This window comes from Pinus tabuliformis, chromosome 2_1 (assembly GCF_031772625.1).
Source record: "Pinus tabuliformis cultivar Carrire ecotype Pingquan chromosome 2_1, CPIR1, whole genome shotgun sequence".
NCBI lineage: Eukaryota > Viridiplantae > Streptophyta > Pinopsida > Pinales > Pinaceae > Pinus > Pinus tabuliformis.
Window position 1 is genome coordinate 899,378,733 of NC_142299.1, and position 25,149 is coordinate 899,403,881.

The 25,149-nt window shown below is 37.3% G+C and overlaps 2 pseudogenes; both read left to right on the top strand.

Moving 5' to 3' along the window:
- Nucleotides 1-6,742: 6,742 nt before the first annotated feature.
- Nucleotides 6,743-7,700, top strand: LOC149203558 (delta(12)-acyl-lipid-desaturase-like; annotated as a pseudogene).
- Nucleotides 7,701-10,795: 3,095 nt separating this feature from the next.
- LOC149203559 (uncharacterized) lies at nucleotides 10,796-23,849 on the top strand (annotated as a pseudogene).
- The last annotated feature ends 1,300 nt before the right edge of the window (nucleotides 23,850-25,149 follow it).

Here is a 25,149-nt window from a genome sequence, read left to right on the forward strand (position 1 = left end):
AGACAAATACATGAGGCAATTGGGGTGGCACAGGAGGTCCTTCACAGTGTTAAGATGAAAAACAAGAGGGGAGCGGTGATTAAAATCGACCTTTCAAAGGCCTACGATAGGATAAACTGGACATATATCCGCATGCTCCTAACGCACCTAGGCTTCAAAGTGGACTTCATCAGATGGATCATGGGGTGTATAACAGATGTCAGCTATGCCATCCTCATCAACGGAGCCGCTACCTCTTTCTTCAAAGGACAGAGAGGGCTGAGGCAAGGCTGCCCTCTATCCCCACTGTTATTCCTCCTAGTGGCTGAAGGTCTAAGTCAGCTGATTCATAAAAGAAAAAGGAAGATAAATGGTATAGAGGCAGCAGTAAACTTGTTCATTTCTCACCTACTCTTTGTAGACAATATCCTGATTTTTACTAATGGCTCCCCCAATGAACTTAAGGAATTAAAAATTATCCTTGAGCTATTTCTGAAAGCTACTGGAATGCAGATCAACTCCAGGAAATCTCAAATCATTGAAGAAGGCTTAAACAGACTTGAAAAGGAGCAGTTCAGTCTTCTCTTCCCATATGATATGTGCAACATGGGCTCTCCTTTCAAGTACCTTGGGTTCTGGCTGAAGCCAAATGATTATAGAAAGGAGGATTGGTCTTGGTTAATCGCAAAGATTGAAGCAAGAATCAGTCACTGGAGCTTCAAATGGCTATCCAGAGCAGGGCGACTGACTTTAATAAAATCCGTGCTTCTTGCCATCCCAGTTTACTGGGCAGCCTTAACTTGGGTTCCAAAAGGAGTTCTGGAGAAAATGAGGAGAATATGTAGCAGATTTCTGTGGGCAGGGACCAAAGAAAACTCGACTCTCCCTTGGGTTGCATGGGAGAAAGTGGCGAGACCAAAGGATTGGGGTGGTTGGGGGATAAAAAGCCTCCCAGACTTCAGACTTTCTTTGGCTGCCAAATCAGGTTGGCGCCTTATAAAGATGGAAAACCTCTGGACAAGAACGGTAAAAAGAAAATATATCGATCCAACCCCCCTGGAAGACTGGATCAGGAACCCAATCAAGACCCAAAAGAATGTTTCTATAATTTGGAAAGCCACTTTGGAGTCTTTTAAGGTGATTGAGCAAGGATTAGCTTGGAAGATCGGGAATGGTGAAAAGGTAAAGATTGGGAAGGACCCCTGGGTTGGCTGTAATGGCAACTATGCCCTCTCCCCTGACCTGGTTCAGCAGATGGAAGAAAAAGGTCTCCGCTTCCTCAGCCAAGTGGAGAAACCAGGTTTCTCAACCATTTGGGGGCAAGCCTGGAAGAACGGAGAAGAGTTGGAATTGGAGCAAAGATGGTGGAATGATTGGAATGCCTTCACTCAGGAACTCTTCAGGTCCAATGTAAGGCTAAGCGACAGGCAAGATGAGCTCATTTGGGCTCATGCAGACTCAGGGGAATACTCACCAAAGAATGGGTACACTTTCCTTATGACAAGGAAAGGTTGGGGAGATCCGGAGTGGTGGACGAAACAGCTTTGGAAACTTAAGAGCCCCCCAAAATCTAAAATCCTTTTCTGGTGCATTTTAAGGCGCAAAATCCCAACTTGGGATATTCTGCAGTCCAGATTCATGCACGGGCCTGGGAGATGCACCTTATGTAAAGCAGAAGTTGAATCCATTAATCACCTTTTTCTTAAATGCCTGGAAGTACTAAAGATATGGTGTGAGACTGGAATTTTATTGAACAAAAAGCTCGTTTGGGAAGGCAACAATATTCAAGAAGCATGGCAGAAGTGGTGGAACGAGCATCCGGATGGGAACCTGCGCAGCCTCCCCCTAATCATCAGTTGGGGGATTTGGATAGCTAGAAATAGGAGCATCTTCCAGGACAAAGATACCCCTGTAGCACTCACCGCAGTTCAGGGAGCTGCCATCTTTTCTAGCATTCCAGAACCTAAGGAATCCTCCTCCCAAAGAACTGTCCCCGAAGTACAGATCTCAGAAGGAATCCCTTGGGCTTTTTTCGACGGTGCTTCTCAAAATAACAAAGCAGGAGCAGGACTTGTCATCCATGAATCCCCATCTTTCTCTCTAAAAGCTTCCGTGGGGCTAGGAACAGGCTCCAATAATTTTGCAGAACTGCTTGCCCTTAAACTCCTTTTATGTTGGCTCATCCAAAGGCACACCCTCACTATTCAAATTTTTGGGGACTCCCAAAACGTGATCAGATGGGTAAACGGTCAAAGTACATGCAGCAATCAAATCTTAAAACAAATTCTGGGAGAAATTCAAAGACTGAAATCAATGTTTAACAGTTTTTCCATATGTCACATCTACAGGGAAAGAAATGACATGGCGGATAAGCTCTCTAAAGACGGTCTTCAACAGGATCTGGGCTGTTGGCAAATAGTAGAAGACGATCATGGACAAATCAGAAGATCGAACCAGCCCCCTTATCAACCTATCTGATTTCTGTGGCAAGAAATTTTTGTTTTTATCAAACAGAAAATGTGTAAAACCTTAAATCCTACAGCTACGATTCCGTGGCCTTTTTAAATTTTTCAGGAACAGTGGCGGGTTGTTTTCCTCAATTCCGAGGAGACCGGGTTTTGTTGCTCTCTTTCACGACTTTTTTATAGTCTCTATGTATGTACATCCGGCATTAAAGAACCACGGGTCAGCACAAATCAGAGACATTCACAGTACTTAAACGGATCAGTTTAGCAGGCATAAGGCAGAAAATTTTGCAATCCAGTCTTGAAAGAAACTCAGAATGAACAGTGATGCTTCGGCATATACAATGTAAACTTTTTATAATCTTAATAAAAAGTTTCGTTTTTTCCTTTGGAAAAAATATATTATATTTATATTTTTTCCACCATTTTCTCCACAACATTTCTACCATATTTTGCTTATTATTTTTCCATTTTCACTTTAAAAAAAAAGAGTTGTCTTTAGTGACTTTTTGGGCTTTTGGTTGAAAATTTTGAGGTGAAATCTTGATTTGTGTTATTTAAATTGGTTTTTTTGACTATCCTTAAAAAATCCCTAGGGCACTTGGATTGTGTAAAGGCTACTCATCAAACTTGTGATTTCAATAAATTTTAGAAAAAAAAAACAACAACAACAACAACAAAAAACAAAAACAAAAACCCACTAAAAAACTTTTAAAAAAACCAAACAATTTAAACCTATTAATTTAATAGAATACTAAACCTAATTTAATTTTAAAACAATTTAAACATATAAATTTATTTTCAACCAATTTAAACATTTGAATTCAATAGAGTACTAAATTCAATTTAAGTTTAACTATTCATAAATGAAAATACTTCACTTTATGATATATTATGCAAACAGTTAGTAGTTTATTTTGAATATATATATATGAATGAGAAAGAAAAATTCATTATAACAAATCTACATAGCATATGTATTTGTTACCTTTGTAAAATTTATTAAATTTTTGGTGGTCTACTTCCCAGACTTTTTGGGATGATAGAATCTATCATATGTGTGATACTAAGAAGGTGGAAGATGAAAAAAGACTCTTTCTTTCTCTTTTTCTTAATCAAGGAAACAAGATTTGGAAGAATCACAATTATATTCTTTTTCTTTTCTTAAAATTTGATAGACCACATTAGTCTTAGTAGACTTCCATCATCATAATCATCAATAAACTATAATAATTAATTATTAAATTTTTTTCATTATTTCCCTTCCTTAAATTGAAATTGATAATAATAATAATTGCATAAAAATAACAATGATTAATTATAAGTAAAATATGATGAGTACTCATTTGATGTATAAAACTCATCCCATGGATAATAAACTAAAAAATATTTTCAAAGAGAATTTATTTATCTCCACGTCCTTTTCAAAACATTCTATTTACCACGTGCTAAGAAAAAACAAAACATCTTGTTTACCATGTGCTAAGAAAAACCAACTAGAAAACATATCTCCGTCAATAGTATCCGTAATATTTTCTAAGCTAATTTATTTATCTCCAAAGTCCTTTTCAAAACATTCTATTTACCACGTGCTAAGAAAAAACAAAACATCTTGTTTACCATGTGCTAATAAAAAACAACTAGATAACATATCTCCATTACCAGTATCCGGAAGTTTTATAGTGAGTGAATGGAAAAAGGGAAAATTTCATTATTCCTTAACTAGCATTTGCACCAAAGGTTGCAAAGGAAACGCCCTAAGGCATAAATTCGAGAAGCATTGTGACATATAAAGAATCATTGAAGATGATAATTAGTAGGTGAAGGGTAAAGAGCTAGTACCCAATGCCCATTGCATTAAATAGGTCTTGTTTCTTTTGGAAACTTATTGGCTGACATCTGACCAAAAAAACTTCCCATTTTTAGCAGGCTATGGGATGACTTCAACTAGAAGGAGACAATATACTATTGCAGGTATTGAGTAGGAGTAGAATGTTGTCCTCGTTAGTAAGATGAATAATGGAAACAAGAAAAGAGGAACTAAGAAAGGTTAAAAAGGGTTATATACAGTTCTCCATTATGGGCTTTTCCCGTAATCTTTTTGCTTCTCAATGTGTATAGTAAGTCTTCAACACTCTATCTCTGCTTCCAATGGCTTCAATCTGCATATTCTTAAAAGGAGTTTCTGCTAGTGTTTAATCTAACATCCTCTTTTTGGTTGGATTTATTTCTGTGAGCATGGTGGTATTCATTCTTTTGGATCTCTTTAGTTCCCTTAGTTGTAAGTGCACAAAAATCTTGGACTATTATGACACTGAAATATTGATAATGGGAGTTAATAATCATGACAATTTTTGTGGTTGAATTCTTTGGGTTTTATGTCATTTTATCTCCAAAATACACAAATAATTTTGTTGGTTGGAACAAAGCTACAAGTTATAATAACATAGTTCAAGGTAGGCATGCTATAGTTAAAGGAAACCCCAACTGTGCAGCCAACAAATAAACTTTTTTGGTTCAATCGCCCTCTACTTATTCTTCCAACCAAAGCTACAAGTTATAATAACATAATTCAAGGTAAGCATGTTGTAGTTAAAGGAAACCGCAACTGTGCAGCCAACAAATAAACTTTTTTGGTTCAATCGCCCTCTACTTATCCTTTTTTTATCCATTTCACTCTTTTCCAGGTATCAAAATGATTTGCATTCTAAATTTCAATTAACAAATTGTATTTCTCTACTCCATTTTAAATAAATCTAAATTTAAAATGAATACTAACCTATTAAATACCTAAAAATTACTGGACAAAACATATAAAAAAAAATTGATCATTGATAAATGAATACTAACATATTAAATACCTAAAAATTATTAGACAGAAAAACATTAAAAAAAAATTCTAATCATTGAAACATCATCAATTAATTTAAGTTTATATATTATTGAGTAGTTTTCCACTTGAAGCTTCCTTATATGTCTCAGAAGTACAAGCACATACATGCCTCGTTTTTGTTGTTGGCCTTGCAATCTTTCTGTTATAGCGTCCAAAAAGGCTTTCTTTCTTTTCCTGATTGTTTACCATTTGTGTTTGTCAACTCAGTATTCCTGTAAGGTATGTTGGGAAGTTCTGAACTCTTCACGCCAAAACAAATTAACGGCAAAAAATTCAACCAAAAACACATTATTTATATGTAAGCTCTCGATCAGCAATGATTGCAGAAGCAGAAACAAGACATAGGAGGGGTCATATACTTGAATTAACATGAGCTTGATCCAAAATTGATCCCTTGTTGATAATTCTAATCAAACTGGAACTCGAAACCATATTAACTATTGACATGTTCCCTCAGACGACAAAGACTAGATCAGGGCCTCCGATAAGAGATCCATGTCATTATTTTTCTGGTTTTGGACAGAGTGATAGAGATTTCAGCGAGATTTTGAAGATTCTGAGGACAACAATTCAAGAACATAGGTGGAAAAATAGTGCATTTGATCTTTGTTGTACACAGGTGTAGAAAATGTAAGGGAGATGCATAACTCTGGTGCATCTGGTCCTTCAATCATATACTCGCATGGACAGAAGCAAGGACCCACTGAATGCATACTTTCCAGTGGCCCTAAGCCTCTAGCCACATTCAGAGATTTTGCATCCTTCCATATTGATTCTGCTGGCTCTCCGAAGTATATTGTAAACAACCCAGATCTCTTAGAAGAGCTTGAAGCTAGATTAGGATGCTTGAGAAACTGCATTCACATTCATTCACGAGTATGATTTAATCCAAAATATTGACTAGCATAAATGCCCTAGAAGGATATATCATCCTTCACTCGGGTTCCCTGAAGTATTCCTGTTGTGTAGTTTCCCAGGACAGTTTCTGGTAGTGGAGGCTCAAAGTGAGGTCTACAGTCCAGAGTCTTGTTTCTTCTTCAGGGCCATGGACAATTGTTGTGATCAGAGTTGGGAAATTAATAGTGCATACCATTTAATAGCAAAGTAGAAATTGCACATCAGTTTATATGAAGAAATTGCACATGAGTTTAATGAATTATATTCTCTATACGCACCTTGACATGGAAATTAGTGGTACATACCATTTAATAGCAAAGCAGAAATTGCGAAAATTGCACATCAGTTTATATGAAGAAATTGCACATGAGTTTAATGAATTATATTCTCTATATGCACCTTGTAGGCCATGATATATGTACGAAGTGACCTCTACTGTCTGTATGCACGCATTGTACCCTGTGCCATAATCTTTTGTAGAGACTTGTAAGCTACAAAGTGGGCTGGTGAAAGGATGGCCTTGCCTGCTAGGAAAGATATAATGGAGCGAGCTCCTTGTGGAAAGCCAGCGTTTACAATGGGAGAATTGAAGAAAGCCATTCCACCTCACTGCTTCAACAGATCACTGCTCACATCATTCTCATATCTAGGATACGATCTTCTTATTGTTGCGCTTCTGTTGTATTCCACAACCACCTATTATTTCACAGGGCCTGGATTGCTTGGATGGGCACTCTGGTTTGGTTACTAGGCAGTTCAGGGGTGCGTTCTGTTTGGTATATGGGTTATAGCACATGAATGTGGGCATCATGCATTTAGTGAGTACTCTTTTGTGGATGATACAGCGAGACTTATACTACATTCATGGCTTCTTGTACCATATTTCTCGTGGAAGTACAGTCATCAAAGGCATCATAGCAACACTAGGAGTTTAGAACGAGATGAAGCTTTTGTTCCCCAGACAAAGAATGATATGATAAAGTTGACTTACACTTTGGTATCTAACCCGCCGGGAAGGTTGTTGATGATAGCAATTTACCTCACTGTGGGGTGGCTGTTGTATCTCACATTCAATTCTTCGGGAAGGAAGTATCCGCGATTTGGCTGCCACTTTGATCCATATTCCCCAATTTATAGCAAACAAGAGAGATTGCAGATAATGGTTAGTGACATTGCTTAGTCAGAGTGGCTTATACTCTGTACCTCTTGGCCTCTGTTTGATTGTGAATGCATTCCTGGTGCTGATCACGTGCCTACAGCGCATGCATCCGGCTCTTCCCCACTATGACGGATCAGAGTGGGAATGGATGAGAGGTGCACTGTCAACAGTTGACAGGGATTATGGAATGTTGAATCATGTATTCCATCACATAACCGACACCCATGTGACTCATCATCTGTTCTCCACAATTCCTCATTACCATGCTGGGGAGGCCACTAGGGCTATTAAACCGATTCTGGGATAGTATAACTGATACAGCACTATGCCTGTTTGTAATGCCTTATGGCGGGAGTTTAGAGAATGTGTGTGTAGAGGCTGACTACCCTGGAAAAAGTGGGATCTTTTGGTACAGATGCAAGTCCGATCTTGTGGTACAGATGCAAGTCCACTTAACGGTAACCTCTGGATATTCAGATGGACTCCTTTTGATCCACCAGTTCCTTCCCTGCCTCATATGAATAATGTGCGGCATCTGATTGGGACGTGTTTGTAAAATGTTTGTTCAATAATTTGCAAAATACACTTTCTTTTTTGCCGAAGAAAAAAAAGGCTTTCTTTCTATTGATATAAAAAGTAGTACATTATCATGGTTACATCACAATATTGATCAATAAATTCAACGAAGAAGATCAAAATGCTTTAACCAGTCTAATATCTATCTGTCTCTTGTATAGTATAACATCAAAGAGAGTAGAAAGAGAGTAAACTATCAGTGTTGTCACCTACAGTTGGCTATAAAAAATATCTAAAAAAATGCCTTGTTCCAGAGACTGTATCTTAAATCCTCCGCCCACCAAAACCCACCAAAAAGAATCATGCAAAAGATCAAAAAGCATTAATCAGTCTGCTATCTATTTATCTATCTCTTGTATAATATAACATCAAAGAGAGTAAACTGTTGTCACCTACAGTTTGCTATAAAAAATTCGCTCAAAAAAATGCCTTGTTCCAGAGAATATCTTAAATCCTCCACCAAAAAGAAACATGCATAAACCAGATAAGGCAATAATAAAAAAATGAACTAAAATATGAAACATATCCGTAGTTTATGGAATTGGAGTCGCAGTAAAGAAATTCCTCCCCTGTTACTTCATGATCCTTCTCTTTGATAAGAGATCCTCGGAATTGGATTCATGTTCCACCAGAAGTTGTTAAAATCAGTTAGTTTTGTATAAGATGATGACATCTGCGCAAAGAAACAGAAAACCGTTTGTGTCTGTGCATTTAAATCAATGGACCTGGACAATCCAATCATCTAACGATGGATCAAACAGGAAAGAGCGATGACAGGTGTGCATCGAGGGGAGTTTGTTTAAGAGAGAAACGCCTTATAGTGTAATTAACAAGTACTTTTAACTTTTTCTAAAATGAATGTTGATTGATGTTGACTGATGTTGATTAAACAACATCAAAGAATAACCCTAAAAATGAATGATTTTAGGTGAAAACTCAATATATATGTTTGAAAATCAATTTTCCAATCAAAATAACATGATAACATGTTGTCTAGCTATATAAATAACACTAAAAAATAAAAAAAATCACTAATATTACATAAAATAAGAAATAGAACAAATCACTAACATCCCTGAAAGTATATCATATTATCTTATTTTTAAATATATTAAAAAAAATTAACATTTAAAAAAAATCTAGATAAAGATCTATATCCATCTTATCTTTATATAAGAATATTCATATAATTTTCTCATACGAGTATAAGAGTATTCATATTTAGTAATTTAATTTTTCAAAATAATTTTCCCAAATTTTCTGTTCGTATACTTTGCAACTTCAGAAACCATTGCTAATTTACTTATTTTCAATCGGCCTCGACCTGAACACTTTTAGACATGCAAATATCGGCATTCTGCAGGAAGGAATCGACTATTTACGCGAAGGAAGCGACAATTTACTCACAATTAAAGATAATAATCCATGTTAACAAAACTAAATTGATATTAGCAATTTAATGTAATTATACATTTAGGAAACATTAAACCAAAAATGAATTTTTATTACATTTTTAATGATAGAGTTTACAAGAAGATTAGAGGCTATGATGTCTGATTAAATCTACTTTTTCACAACAACCCAATGTCATCACAGTGGCACCATCTCCAACGGTAAATTCAGATCCAACATTCTATCTCCCTCTGTACTCGCATCCTACGAGAATCGCTCTTCCTCACGCTCTTTCCCCTTTATGTCCCGCCCGCCGGCCTTCGAGTCGACGTCGCAGGTTCTATTCCCACGGGGTAAAAAATCTTCCCACTCGAATGAAGGGCGCCACAGCACCTGAAACGGAACGGCTTTGGCATCGTCGGCCTTCCCCGCCTCGATGCATTTTGCAGCGGGCTCTTGCCTATTACCCCCGCAGTGCCTCTTGGTGGCCTCGCTAATTACTCTTTTTCAAGTAATTAAATATTGTCCAATAATTTAAAATAAATATCCAGCAACAAATAGATTTTGTATAAATAAAACAAAATAGTGGAAAACAACCATCACAAAGCAAAAAAGCAAGGAATTTAGAGAGTAAGCTGTTGGGTTGATGCTGAAGAAGGCTAAATTTGTAAAAACTTGTCCTGGAATTTATAATAAAAAAAGTCAGTACAGCCAAATTAAAAGTTGAAAAAGCACAAAATTCTAGCGAAATGGAATTTAGAGAGTAAATTGTTGGGTTGATGCTGAACAAGGCTAAATTTGTGAAAACTTGTCCTGAAATTTATAATAAAAAGGTTAGTCCAACCAAATAAAAAGTTGAAAAAGCACAAAACTCTAGCGAAATTAAAAATTAAAAAAGCACAAAATTCTATTCATCCACAAATGATTTTTCTTCAAACCAAATAACGCAACCCCACTAAGCGGTCCGACAAGAAAGAATAGTGGTGCGGATTTTCTCGGCTTCTTCATTCAGGGTTTCTTTGCGCAGTCTGGATTTCTTAACATTCGCATCATATTAAGATAGCATAGCATCATTAGACGAGCTCTGAAATATACGGGCCTCGAAGTCAAGTAGTCAATTACTGAACCAGAGAGATGGATTTCCTATCCGTACTGCCTAAATACACAATCAGAGGAACCTGGAGAGCATCAGGATCGTGGGAGAAGACATCCACCTCAGGGAAGATTATAAATTTCCCTCCAACATCGAGACAGCCTACAGATACAAACAAAGTAGTCTCGAATGCCTTGTTTTCTTTCTGAAAAATTGCCCATCTCAAGCACACTGAGTACATGCAACAAGCCCGAGCGCATAAGTTCCACCAGCCAGAGTAACTATCCAGAGCAGTTGCAACGGACACGCTTGACTCACCAGCAATAACTATCCAGAGCGGTATGACTCAGGTATGACTCACAAAGCAGAGTAGTTTGTACAGTTTGGAAAGCTAGCAACCGTCATGCAATTCAAATCGACGGAGGATCTTCACTCAATCATCTAACAAAATATTTAATGGTACAGATTATGACATTGACACAGGTTGGATAGTTGATTTCAGAGGGAACACCTTATGGCGTAATTATTTTTAATCAACTAATTGTGTGTTTTAATAACAATGGAAATGGCCTCAACTTGGACTTAGCCAAGTTGAGCCACATGGGTATTTTTTGTATGAGGTTATTGAAAATAATCATTTTCATCTCTTACTTATAGATATTTGATAAATAATATTCTAGAAACTATAGAAAGAGAGGGAAGTATGAGTGTAAGGTCAGTGCTTGGTAAGAGAATTATGTGATATATTGATATGCCAAAGTGTAGGAGAATGATGTGTAAATGTAAATAAATTGTGAAGGTTGAATAAGGAAATGATGCCCAAATACCAAAATACCAAAATATAAATGATATTATATTTATGTTTTATCCATTATTCTTCTCATCTTCATTTTCTTTTTTATATAGTGAACAATCAAAAATATTGAATATTTAGATTATGTTATTAAAAATAACTAGCAATTGCACTTATTGTTGTAGAGGAAATGTCGTAAAGCAATAGCATAAGTAAGAGCAGCAAAGAACAATGGAAAGCTAACAAACATTCAATTCAACTTATTCAACAAACATATATATAGATTGAAGCATGTGAAAGTTAATTTTGATCATGAAGGGAATTATTTGTGGGTAAAATAATAAACTCCACACTACATATAAAATAAAATGTTTCCTAGAATGTTGCTTGAAATATTAGATTAAGATTTGTGAAGTTTGGACCTCATCCTCACTGATAAAATTGACTACAACTCATCAAAACCTCAATAAACACTCCACTGACTTTGTTCATGTTTTTGCTACACACAATATTAACACGTTCATTCAGAATTTTAAATTCAAGAACATATTGACTTCTTTGAACTGAGTTTCATAAGGTATTAGCATTTTTTCATCTATACTTTTTTTTTTATTCTCTTCAAAAATGTTGTTCTGAAGCTCTTCCAATCCCAATTTGAGCTTCATTAAGGATCTGAAGGTGTTGGAGCCAAAGTCCAGCCTCAACCGTTGCAAATTTGCAAAGTTGTTGTCCATCTCTGGTGCTTTTGGATCACGGACTTGGGACTTGGAAGGTGAGTTCCCTATGAGCTCCCCATAGAGTTTAAAACAAACCCATATGGTTCTAGTCGTTTTTTAATGGATGGGAAATGAGAAGCCATCTATTTTTGAAAGAAAGAATGAGGTTCTAAGGAGCAAAAGAGGGTTCTGGTTCGAATCCCATGGTGAGAAATTCACAATATTCATAGCTAGAGGATATGGCATTGGTGGTGGGAATTAGGAAATCTCTAGTGTTTTTTTTATTTCTGATTATACAAATGTTTACTATCATAAAATAATGGAGGCAAATCCAAGCAACTCACTTCTGCTAAGAAACTATGCAAAGTTCTTGCATGAGGTATGGATTAGTCCATTCAAACATATTTTATTTTTATTTGGTGAATGTTATAGGCTTGGAGATTCTTCTTCATGTGATGTTTTAGGTTTAGGCATTGTGTAGTTATTTAATGGCTACATTAATCATTCTCTCCTTACTCTTAAAATTTCTACTAATCTACTCTTTATTTATTAGATTTTTCACTTTGGTGATGGGAAGGCAATAGAATTTTAACTTGTATCTTAGTGATGTGGTCATTAAAGTAATACAAATTGAAGAATTGTTGTATTTTTGGAAGAGTTGATCATAGTTCTTGGTTATACACATTATTTGGTTTTTAGCCTTCTTTAGGTTCCTCCTTTATTGCACTTGTTGATTTCTTGATCAGATTCTTGCATAAAATATTTGGACATGTGAATTACATGTATCTGCAAGAGTTGAGACAACAAAATTTGATGCTTGGCCTTCCTAAAGTTTCTTACATCAAGATCATTTTCCAAAAGTTAAGATATTACATAATGATCTCATCCCATTTTTGACTCATTCATTTTCAAGGGATAAGTATGCACTCACATTTACTAATGACTTATGTCTCTCTTGGGTGTACTTTCTCAAGTACAAGAGAGAGGTCTTTATTCCTTTTAATACCTTTAAGTATTTTACTAAGCATTAATTATCCCTTACTATGAAGAAAATGTCCACAAAAAATGGGGGGAGTATGTGAGTCAAGCATTCGAATATTTTGTAGAAAATATGGTACTCAACATCAATGTGTACACCCTTCAGCAAAATAACATTGCTAAATAAGAACTAGTCATTAAAAGAGTGGCCAACTGCAAGAACACAACCCCTTCTTTCTAGGTTAAAACAATGAATTGGGCAAGGAGAGAAGAGGGAAGCATTTTGATTGCATCAAAAAATAGTAGTTGGTGGCTCTTGAGTTTGGTTGTGGAGGTTGGTGCTACCCTCTGATTGAGCTCTCAACCATTGGCAAGCTAGTATTGTCCCTTCACCTTCATACTATTATTCTCTGCATTTTGTGTAGTAATGTGGATTTGGGTTGTGTCAATTCTAATTCAGTTGTTGTCTATATGCTCTTGTTGATTCTAGGGTTTGGTCTAGTATGGGGAAGGAACATTGAGTTTATATTAATTATGGGCAAAGGAAAATTGAGTATGTGGCAAGTTAACCCTCTTGCACCCTCTTGAACTCACACAAGTTGCAATTACCATTTGTTGGGTATGTTGTGGAGTTTGAGTTTTACCATCCAATTTTATCCTTGGAATCTATTGGTCTCTCAAGGAATTGTTCCAGTCTTGGAGAGCATGCACACAAGGCTTTTGAGTCTAGTAGTTTAAGGTTTATTTCAAGTGACAGTATGGGTGTTGAGTTATTCCCAATTCTTGATTGGGTTCAATATGGGCTCTTCTCTTGTCACTTCCTTGGTTGTGGTCATTTTAATTTTTGTTTTAAGTTTTATCCACTCATGTCCACCATGCCACCGAGGCAACGTATAAGATGTAGAAGTTGGAGTGATGTTGGAGTGGTGGTAGCAATCTGTCCGATCAGTGAGGGAAATTAAGAAGCTAGAAATGTTAATACAAAATTGTTAAATTTAAAAATAATGATAATAAAAATTTGAAATAAAAAATTAATAAATTTATATCATTTTATTTTGTATAAATAATTAATGCAATTAAAGGAATTAAATTAAAATTTTAAAAATGATATTGTGTTGAGACAATAGTGACACTCATTAGAATAATTAAAGAGTGGCCTTGATTGGAAATCATATTGGAAAAATGGGTTGTTCAGGACTTTGCCAAGTGGTAACACTGCAAGCAAGTCGTGAGGGACACTGCAAGGCATGTGCATCCATCATCCATAGAAATAGAGTGAATGCAGTGGAGCCTGCAAAGAGTTCCACACTTATTCACTATTTCACCACAGTTCCACACTTCTTCGAAGATGCTAAATAATATTATTGGGATTTTGCACATTTTGGAAAAATGGGTTGTTCAGGACATTGCCAAGTGGTAACACTACAAGAAAGTTGTGAGGGACACTGCAAGGCATGTGCATCCATCATCCATAGAAATCGAGTGAATGCAGCATGCAAAGAGTTCCACACTTATTCACTATTTCACCACAGTTCCACACTTCTTCGAAGATGCTAAATAATATTATTGGAATTTTGCACATTTATTTCCATTATATAACAACATTAAAGGACTCAAAAAGGCTATGAAGGTGTTGGAGCCAGAGTCCAGCCTCAACCGTCTATTGCAAATCTGCAAAGTTGTTGTCCAACATTTTGCTTTTGGATCATGAACCTAGGACTTGGAAGGTGAGTTGCATATGAACTCCCCATAGAGTTTAAAAGCAACCCATAAGGTTCCAGTTGTTGTTTAATGGATGGGAAGTGAGAAGCCATCTATTTTGGAAAGAAAGAATGAGGTTTTGAGGCCTGGAGGAGGAGGAAAAGAGGGTTTTGGTTCGAATCTAGTGGTGATAAATTCACAATATTCATTGGAGACTATGGATGAGGACAAGTATATAGCTAGAGGATATGGCATTGGTGGTGGGAATAAGGAAATATCTAGTGTTGTTTTTGTTTCTGATTATACAAATGTTTACTATCAGAAAATACTGGAGGCAAATCCAACTCACTTCTACTAAGAAACCATGCAAAGTTCTTGCATGAAGCATGGATTAGTCCATTCAAACATATTTTATTATTATTTGGTGAATGTTATAGGCTTATACTTGGAGATTATTCTTGATGTGATGTTTTAGGTTTAGGCATTGTGTAGTTAGTTAATGGCTACATTAATAATGTTCTCCTTACTCTTAAAATTGCTACCAATCTACTCTCTATTTATTAGATTTGTCACTTTGGTGATGGGAAGACAATAGAATTTTAACATATCTTCATGATGTGGTCATTAAAGAAATACAAATTGAAGAATTGTTGTTTTTTTGGAAGAGTTGATCATAGTTCTTGGTTATACACATTCATTGGTTTTGAGCCTTCTTTAGGTTCCTCCTTTATTGCACTTGTTGATTTCTTGATAAGATTTTTGCATAAAAGATTTGGACATATGAATTACAAGTATGTGCAATTTGGTGCTTGGCCTTCCTAAAGTTTCTTACATCAAGATCCTTTTCCAAAAGTTAAGGCCTTGTGTGCTATCAAATGTTGTAAGATGGTACATAATGATCTCATCCCATTTTTGACTCATTCATTTTCAAGGGCTAAGTATGCACTCACCTTTAGTGATGACTTATGTCTCTTTTGGGTGTACTTTTTCAAGTACAAGAGCAAGGTCTTTACTCATTTTAATACCTTTTAAGTATTTTACTAAGCAGTAATTATCCCTTACTATGAAGAAAATGTCCACAAAAAATGGGGAATATTAACATCAATGTGTACACCCTTCAGCAAAATAACATTTATAAATAATAACTAGTCACTTAAAGAGTGGCCAACTGCAAGAACACAACCCCTTCTTTCTAGGTTAAAACAATGAATTGGGCAACGAGAGAAGAACAAAGCATTTTTATTGCAGCTAAAAAAAGTAGTTGGTGACTCTTGAGTTTGGTTGTGGAGGTTGGTGCTACCCTCTAATTGAGCTCTCAACCATTAGCAAGCTAGTATTATCCCTTCGCCTTCATACTATTATTCTCTGCATTTTGTATAGTAATGTGGTTTTGGGTTGTGTCAATTCTAATTCAGTTGTTTTCTGTATGCTCTTGTTAATTCTAGGGCTTGGTCTAGTATGGGGGAAGGAACATTGAATTTATATTAATTATGGGCAAAGGAAAATTGAGTATGTGGCAAGTTAACCCTCTTGTGCCCTCTTGAACTCACACAAGTTGGTGCAATTACCATTTGTTGGGTATGTTGTGGAGTTTGAGTTTTACTATCCAACTTTTAGCCTTAGAATCTATTGGTCTCTCAAAGGAATTGGTCAAGTCGTGGTTGGATTTTGAGCCTATTACTTTAAGGTTTATTTCAGGTAAGTGTTGGAGTGGTGGTAGCAATCTTGGAGTGGTGGTAACAACCTTGGAGTGGTGGTAGCAATCTGTCCGGTCAACGAGAGAAATTAAGAAGCTAGAAATGTTAATACAAAATTGTTAAATTTAAAAATAATAAAAATAAAAATTTGAAATAAAAAATTAATAAATTTTATATCATTTTATTTTGTATAAATAATTAATGCAATTAAAGGAATTAAATTAAAATTAAAAAAAAAAAGATATTGTGTTGAGACAATAGTAACACTAATTCGAATAATTAAAGAGTGACCTTGATTGGAAATTATATTCGAAAGATGGGTTGTTCAGGACTTTTCCAAGTGGTAACAATACAAGGCATGTTCGTCCATCATCCATAGCAATCGATTGAATGCAATGGAGCCTGCAAAGAGTTCCACACGTATTCACTATTTCACCACACTTCCACACTTCTTTGAGAATGCGAAAAAATATTTTTGGGATTTTGCACATTTATTTCCATCATATAACGACATTAAAGGTCTCAAAAATTGTGTCGAGTTGAGAAATTGAGCAATCTCTCTCACCAAAGTAAAACAAAATACAAGAAAATTGATTTTACTTCATCCCTCGAGTCGTAAGAAATGAAAAATTCCAATCAACAACCATATCTTGAAACAACAAAAATTGAAAACAAGACAATCCTAGGCTTATTCAAATTTTTAAATTTATATCAATTTGCACTTTACATTTCTATATGCTTTTGCATAAATAAATTTAAAAATTAATATATCTGGTAAATAAATTTTAAAAATTAATAAATCAGTATTGATTGCTCTTGTTATTAATATTATTTAACATTTGATTAATCATACACCTGAATTTTGTAACTATGATTTACAGGGACTATCCATAAAGATAGCATTGTTATATCATCATTTTCTTGTGTTATAAACATAGATAAGCGAGATGCTCAGCTTTACAATATTTATATTCAGGAAATACAAACCAGTAGAGATTATCATCGCACACATAACGAACAAAACACAAGTAGCAACTATAAATAAATATATAGATAGAGAGATATGGTTATATAAGCATATACATAGACCAAAATATGAGGATTACATGCTTTGAGAAAGGGCAAGAGCGTTATGATGTGGATTCAAACAAATGCGAGTGAAAATTTTGACACGTATGTCTAATCGGCAGTGACTGCGATTCTCATCCCAGCAAGAGAGAAGTGCCAAGGAAAACTGCAAATAAAGTAGTTAGGATCCTTATTCAGAGTAATCACGTTGTTTTCGGTGTCGTAGCACTTTGAATTCCCTGCAGTACAGGTTTTATAACTGTTCGCGTCCACCACCACCACGTCGTGAAATCTCCAGTAATAGTTGAACACTGCACGTAATGATTAATTACTTGAGTTTAATTTAATTTAATTGTGGATTTCAAGAATATCTTAAAATGGTATTAAAAAGAGTGAGACCAAGAAATTGAACACCTTCACTTCTCTTTGGCTAAACTTAATTGCATTACCATACCATACAAAGTTGGGCGGGAGCGGGAGAAGCGTAGCGGCTAGGGTTCCACAGCGAGCAGAGTACGATTCAAATGGAGAGCGGAAGGGGAGGGAGCTCGGCTCCCTCCTACAAAGATGCAGTGGCTAGCAGAAGTAAATCTCCAACTGGAAACAGTAAAAGTGATATGAACTACAAAAACAGGGACAAGGAAAAGGAAACAGACGGGTCCAGAACAAAAGAAAATAGCAGCACAAAGGACAAAGAGGAAGAAGACAAAAGTCTGGGTTCAAGAGACAAAAAACAAAAAGGACCCTGCAAACCAAAAGCAGAAATCACTCCTCGAGTAATATTAAATGATCCTGCTCTACAGGAGCACAGGGAACATATGGGAACCTACGCCATTATCTGTAAATTCATGGGACTATGGCCCACTGAAAAGGCTTTACAAACATGGATCAAGTATCATTGGAAGCCCAAAGGAAGCATTGACCTACATCTTGGGTCAAAAGGATTCTTCACAGTAGTGTTCTCCAACATCGAAGATAAAGACAGAATATTCGAAGGAGGACCCTATTTTTTTGCTGCAACAGGCCTCTATATGAGACCTTGGAAAATGAACTTTGTCCCAGAGAGGGAGACTTTCTCTTCGGTTCCTGTGTGGGTAAGGCTCTACTCTCTACCTCTTGATTATTGGCAAACTGAATCGTTGGCTGCTATTGGAAATAAACTAGGATGCTATGTCAAAGCTTCTGAAGCCACAAGAAGGAAAAAATATACCTCCTTTGCTAGAATCTGTGTGGAAATGGATCTATCAGGAGCTCTTCCGGATGAAGTTATCTTGGAAGTTTTGGATGAGGAGTGGGTGCAGGCGGTAGACTACGAGCATATACCCTTCAGATGCTGAAGATGCCACGAACATGGGCATTTGTTAAGAGACTGCCCTCTCAGCAAAGAAGATAACAAAGAAAAACTTAATACAATGAAGGACACCGAAAGCTTTCAGAAAGTGGCGAGTAGAGGAAGGGGGGGAAAAAAGGGATCAAAACAACAACATACTGAAGGGAAAAAGGGAAGTCAGAATAAGTTTAAAGTGCTAGAAGAGCCTGAAGAAATCACAAGAGAAAATCAAGATCAGGAGGAAGATGCTAAAGAAAAAGAAAAGAAAGAGAACATAAATCACTCTCCGGACTTTGACTCTCAAAAAGAAGCCATGAGAAGTGAAACCGACATGGAAATGGACCAGGAAATGATTCAAAGTGAAACAGATCTGGAAGAACACGAACTACAAGAAATCCTCGACAAGGAAAATTTGGATCTGGAAGGATTCCTGATGCAAGGAACCAAAGGAGGAATAGATTCTCTGCCTCAAGACGAATGCAACAGAATACAGCAGTTGTTTTTATGGAAAACTCAGGAACAAGGACTGGAGAACGGTAAAAACATCCACAAACAGGAGCACAGAGGGGTGAAAACAATGAAATTAAATCCAGGATTAGCCACCAGAAATCCAGGAAATAAGAGAGGCAGAAAAAAGCAAAATGAGCTCCTGATGGAGTGTGGAAAGCTAATGATAGATTCAGATAAGATGAAAGATCTAACCAGCTACTCCTTTACAAATATTTAATTATCAAGCTCATTTCATGGAATATCAGAGGTCTAGGTAATAAAAGAAAACAAAGAATGCTAAGTAACAGAATGAAATTAGCAATGCCGGACATAATTTTCATTCAAGAAACAAAATGCTCCATTCAGAAAATAAAACAAATCCATAACAAATGGCTCAGTAAATTTGAGTTTCTAGAAGTTAAAGCAGAAAACACAGTGGGTGGCATTCTTACTCTTTGGAACCCCCAAAAAGTCATCATTGTAGATGTGGAGGCAACGAGAAATTACTTATCAGCTATCATTCAGCCAATGGGGATGTCGGAGACCTTCCTGGTTACGAATGTCTATGGTCCTCAGAGAATAGATGAGAAGCTTAGTTTTCTGAACTCCCTGGTAGATCTCAGAAGCAGGCATAAAGAGATCCCTTGGGTCCTTGGAGGAGACTTTAACATGATTAAATCTCTTTCGGGAAAAAAAAAAAAAAATAAATAAATAAATAAATAAAAATAAAAATAAAAATAAATAAATTAAAAAAAAGGAGGCACCAGAATCCTCAGTAAAGATTCAGTAGGATTCCATTCTTTTACAAAAGACATGAAAATGGTTGACTCTGAAATGCATAATGGTCTTTTCACTTGGAACAACAAAAGAGGAGGTAATGCTCAGGTTGCCTCCAAGTTAGACAGATTTTTGATCTCCGAGAACCTGATGCTCACAAATTCTGAAATATCTGCAAGTGTTCTCCCATTTGGAGGCTCTGATCACTGGCCGATTCAATTAGAAATCAAGGGAATTGATGCTCCCAAGAACAGACCCTTCAGATTTGAAAATATCTGGCTCTCCCACCCAGATTTCATCAGCAACATTGAAGAATGGTGGTCCGAAGATCTACAGGTGCAGGGCTCCAAAATGTTTCTCCTCCATAAAAGGCTAAAGCACATAAAAATCAAACTCAAAGAATGGAACAAGAAGGATTTTGGTAACATTTTTGCAAATAAAAAATCTGTCGAGATCAAAATGCAGGAACTAAACCAAGCAATGATCGCAGAAGGTTTTGATAAATCCAAAAATGAGCAAGCTGAAAAACTCAACCTTGATTGGGAGAATTTATGCAATCATGAGGAAATTTTTTGGAGACAAAAGTCCAGAGTCCAATGGCTCAAAGAAGGGGAACAGAACACTAGGTTTTTCCACCGTTCCACCATAGCCAATAGAACGCACAATAGAATCTCCTCAATATTGAATGAAGATGGGGAGCTTCAGACCACTCACAAGAATATCGAAGCTGTGATGGTTCAACATTTCAGAGGCATCACCAATGAAAATAACCTAGACAGAGACCATTACATCAAGGAAATTATAAAGAATATTCCCAGGATGGTGTCTAGAGAAGATAACTTTAACCTGAACAAACCAGTAACCGAAGCAGAGGTTAGTACAGTGATCAAAGAGATGCAGAATGGCAAAGCTCCTGGTCCAGATGGTTTTAATGTGGACTTTTTCAAAGCCTGCTGGAATATTGTCAAACAGGATATTTTGGATGTGGTTGAGGACTCCAGAAGAAGCAGATCCATTCTGAAAGCCCTCAACACCTCCTTCATCTCCCTGATCCCCAAACAGGACTCAGCCCTGACCCCTGATAAGTTCAGACCCATTGCTTTATGCAATGTTGTTTACAAAATCATTTCTAAGATCTTGGCCAACAGACTCAAACCTCTTCTACCTTCTTTGATTTCTGGGGAACAATCTGGTTATGTGGAAGGAAGGAAAATCCTAGATAATATCATTCAGGCCCACGAGGTTGTTCACTCTCTCACCAGCAAAAAGCAGGCCGGTATGATCATGCAATTAGACATTGCAAAAGCGTATGATAAGGTGAATTGGATTTACATCAAAAAGGTCCTTTCCGCATTTGGGTTTGATCATGACTGGATCAGATGGGTTATGGCTTTGGTTACTTCACCTAGCTTTTCAATTCTGGTGAATGGCTCGCCCTCGGAGATCTTCACTCCTTCCAGAGGCCTCAGGCAGGGAGACCCACTCTCTCCCTTTCTTTTCATCCTCATGATGGAAGGATTGGGCCGAACCATTAAAAATGCTAAGGTTTTAGGAAAGATCAAGGGCCTTCAATTAACGGAGAATGGCCAAGCCTTGACTCATCAACAATTTGTGGATGACACCATGTTGCAGGGGATCCCCACAGTCAAGGAAGCTACAGCGTACAAAAAAATCTTAAATGACTTTGCCTCGGCTTCAGGTATGGAAGTCAATCTCTCCAAAAAAAAAAAATCTTTAACACTAACATTGCTATTCAAAGGAACATCTCCAGAATTTTGGGCTTCCAAAGGGAGGCCCTCCCTTCAAAGTATTTGGGAATCCCCCTTATGGATAAACCAATGCGCAAGAGTATCTGGGAACCGGTGCTCAACAAGATGCAAGACAAGATCAAAAGATGGACTTTTAGAGCACTGAACCTGGCTGGAAAATTGATTTTGATGAAGGTTGTTCTTCAATCCATCCCTATTTTCTTTTTATCAACCCTGCCAGCTCCCAAAGGGGTCTTACAGCAACTCAGGAACATTCAAAGAGACTTTCTCTGGGGCAAGGAGGAAACAAGAAAGAAATGGGCCCTTGTTTCTTGGGATAAAGTCTGTAAACCCAAAAGTCATGGAGGCCTAGGCTTAGACGATCAGGAGATTCTAAGTAATGTTTTAGGAGCCAAACTCTGGTGGAGATGGGTTAAAGAACCAGGGGCGCAATGGGCTAAAACCTGGAAAGAAAAGTATGCAAGCTCCTGGCAAACGAGTGATCTCATCAGAATGTCAGGGAACATAAAAGGCTCTCACATCTAGAATAAAGCCTGGGATAACAGAAGCCTAGTACAGAACAACAGCTTCTGGGAAATCAGAGCAGGAGAACAAGCTCTTTTCTGGGAAGATAAATGGTAGCAAGAACCAATGTTGTTGAGGGAGGACTTTATGAGCATCAAGCAGGAAACTGATTCCCAGGGACTAATAAGAGTCAAATTTCTGGAATCTTCCTCATGTCACTACGAAATGGAGAAGCTGGAGGAAAATAGAAAGCAGAGGGGATGGCCCCATAAAAGCAAAAACAGAAGAACTCATGAAAATTTTAGAACAAAGGAAGATCTTGGTTACAGATGGGCAGGATCAGTTAAGATGGGGACAAAACAAAGAAGGCATCTTTAATATCCAAGAAGCAAAAAGAATTATCCTTAATCTAGATCCCTGCATTTTGGCAAAGTCCTGGCAAAAACTTTGGAGCCACCAAGGATGGATGAAGATCAAACTGTTTATGTGGTTAGTTCATCACAAGAAAATATTAACTTGGGAAAACATTCAGAAGAGGGGGGTCATGGGGCCCTCTAGATGCCAATTATGTGAGGCGCAAGAGGAGACAATGGAGCATATTCTCAACAACTGTACCTACAGCAACTGGTTATGGGATTCTTTCAACATCATTTTTCAACAGACAGACAGAGACAAAGGTAGCATCATTAATACCCTGAACAAGTGGAGAAAAAACTTTTCAAAGCATGAGATCCTTAATTTGGCCTGGACCTTGACACCAAGCTTCATTATCTAGAATGTCTGGAAGGAAAGGAATAAAAGAATTTTCAAGGACGAAAAAACTACTCCCCTTGGCCTGATGGAATTAATCTTAAAGCAGATTAGGGAGACTGTATCCACCACTGTGCACAGTTATCCCTCGAATCCTCCCACTGCGCTTGAATTGAGAACTCTCAAGTAGCTGGGTATGCATGAGATCATCCTCAAGGGTCTTAGTAAAAAAGAAAGAGTGTTGGAGAGGGAAAAGGAATTCTGGCATCCTCCACCAAAAGGATATCTGAAATGCAACATTGATGGGGCTTCAAAAAGCAACCCAAGGACTACAGGTTATGGAGGTGTGTTAAGAGATGAAGAAGGAAAAATAATTTTCACTTTCCACTGCCACTTAGGCAAAGCCACCAACAACATGGCTGAATTAATGGCATTGGAACAATGTTTGGAGCTACTTAAACTCAATCACAGCTCGAATGTTCTCATCGAAGCAGACTCAGAGATCTCTATAAATGCAGTTAAGAAAATCAGCTATGGTACAGTGCCTGAAAGGGTCTCAAAACAATGGAGGCTTATACAAGTGTACCAGAGAATCCAAAATCATCTACAGTGCCTTCGAACGGTTAGCTTCAATCATGTTCGGCGGAAGGCCAATAAACTTGCAGATCTACTGGCCAACCAAGGAGTGATTAATTCTGATTGCAGAATCGAAATGAAATGGCAGGAGATGCCTCCAAGCAGGCTAAAAGCTATCTGTGATGCTCAAGCCGCAGAGGACAAGGAAATTTACGATTATTGGGCTCGAGGGGCAGGAAATGATTAATGGTCATCACTATTCCTTCTTTAAGGGAGTGTTCCTCTTCCTTACTGGTTTCTTAAGAGAACCACGGAGGCGGGTACAATTTCTTAGCAGATGGCGGATCAGAGGTATTTTCACAATGGAGTCTTTGGGTAAAGGGTTGGAAAGGTCTACCGGTGATCCCCAGATTTTCTGGTTCAATGTAGATGTCAGTGGCACTGTTAAGATTGAAAGAGTTTCAGGGGCTGCAGAGAGGAGGGTGGCGATTGCTTGGCGCATCGGGGAGAAAAGGGTTGATGTTGTGTATGGTCAGGAGCAGAGGAATACCGGAGATCGCAATACCAGAGTTCTTTTACTTCTGTTCCCTTTTCCGCAACCCGAGTGGTTTTCAGGTGATCGCGGCTCCAATAGGCGGAATGTGGTTTTTCCTGTTCGGGAGCGATCACATTCGCGGAGCTCCACGTGGTAGTGGGGTCGGGAGGAAAACCGCCCTCATCGCGAGTTATCCTCCATGAATGTTGGCCGGTCCGATATTAATATCCACCGTTGGATGGCTCTTTGTGACTCAACGGTTCAGATCAATCACACAAGTTGGTGGTCCCGGGTGGTACAGGCTAGCAGCTCATCAGTACGATTTGGATAGCAGCCCATGGTTCATAAGGAAAGGTTTATGGATCGAGATTAATTAGGTTGGTCAGGGGTGGCCGGAAATGTCTTACACGAGAGGTCGTACCAATGTTTAAGAACTCGGGCATTTGTACCATCTTTTCGTGTCGACCACTCTGTGTTTTTTAGTTACCAAGCCCAAACTCATTAATTTTTCTTTTTTGAGAAAGGTATAGTTTGATGGTAGGGTGCAAGGAAAATTTTTGCTTTAGTTTTTACCCACAGTCATCGACCCTGAAAGTTTTGTTGTATTCTATGTACTTTATTCTTAATTAATGAATTGGAAGGTCCGACTCTTGCATTAGCAAAAAAAATAAACTTAATTGCATTATCAATTTCAAGAATATTTTAAAATGGGATAACCAGAGTGAGATGAATAAATTGAATTCACTCAGCTCTCTCCGAAATGTTCTAGAAATTTACAATAATAAAGATGGTTTTTTTAACTATCAGAAATAGAACTCAAAATATTAGGAGATATTCTATAAATTTAGAATAATAAAAATGGTTCCATTAACAATCAGAAACAAAATTCAAAATATTCCAAAAATCAACAATGATAAAGATGGCCCCATCAGCCACAGAAAACAAACATGTTCATCAACCAGATGCATGGCCTTCAAAACACATTAAACTTACCCAGAGTGTCGTCGACCTT